Genomic DNA, 1,276 nt, shown 5'->3' on the forward strand with positions numbered 1-1,276 from the left:
ATATGTGGTCTGTTCAGTCATTCCCTGAGATGTCAGGTGGTGGATGGCGGTATGCAAAGGATAATGAGAACTAGGTTTCTGACTGTAAGAGAAGGGAATTGGAGGGAGTAAACTAAAATGAACCCTGTGATGTTGTATGCAATTGGAGATATCACTGTGAACTCCTAGATTTTAATATCAACAGATATATACAGAAATAAAAGAGTAGCCAGGCAAGGTGGCTCACGTGTGGCATCCTGGCACTCAGGGAGGTTGAGTTTGAGACCAACTCTGAGCAAGAGGGAGACCATGTCTATATTCAAAATAGAAAAACTACCCAGACAAGTGGCAGGTACCTGTAGTCCGAGCTGCTTGGGAGGTGGTAATAAGAGCATCACTTGAGCTCAACAGTTGGAAGATGCTGTGAGCTATGATGAGGTCAAGGCACTCTATCCATGGTGACAGAGTGAGTCTCTGTCTCAAAAATCAATCAATCTATCTATCAATCAAGTACAAGAAGATCTATCGTTCACATGGTAGTTGAGGCCTTGCCCCAGGGAGTTAGGGGTTGGTTGTGCTCTATACCCTTCCATTGCGCCCCTCATCATTTTTACCCTCATATGAATCTGGAATTAAAAGGAAGAAAGAAAATCCCTAAGCGCCACACACAAAAAGAAAAGGGTAGCCACTTCTCCAGGAAACATGTCTTAGATATCTAAGTTAGTTGTCATGTTTAAAAAATGCACAGCACTCACTGTATTGGCCAGTTGGGGTTGTTCAGGCCTGTCATTCTAGCAATCTGCGAAGCCAAGGCAGGTGGCTTGCTTGAGCTCAGGAGTTCATGAGCAAGAGCCATACACTGTCTCTATTAAAAAGAGACAGAGTAGCCAGCTGTCCTGGCTGGTGGCACCCATAGTCCCAGGTACTTGGGAAACAGGGGCAAGAGCATTGCTGAAGCCCAAGAGTTGGAAGTTGTGAGCTAAGATGACGTCAAGGAGCTCTACCCAGGGTGACAGAGTGAGACTCTATCTCAAAAATAAAAAGTACACACATATAAGTTTACATACTTTAATATTGAATAATGGCTATATTTTAAGTACCAGCTCATATGATTCCTGAAAATTTAGTAATCAGCTCTTGCAAAGCAGAACAAGCTCCGTCACATCACTGTGTATAGTCCATGGAGAGAGCCGTGAACAGTCACTTCCAATTGCAATGAGCAAACCTGGTGCCCAGATCTCGGTTTCTCATTAATATTTTCCTAATGAGGGATCCATGGAGCAGTGGCTGATTGCAG

This window comes from Nycticebus coucang, chromosome X, assembly GCF_027406575.1.
Source record: "Nycticebus coucang isolate mNycCou1 chromosome X, mNycCou1.pri, whole genome shotgun sequence".
NCBI classification, from domain to species: Eukaryota; Metazoa; Chordata; class Mammalia; order Primates; family Lorisidae; genus Nycticebus; species Nycticebus coucang.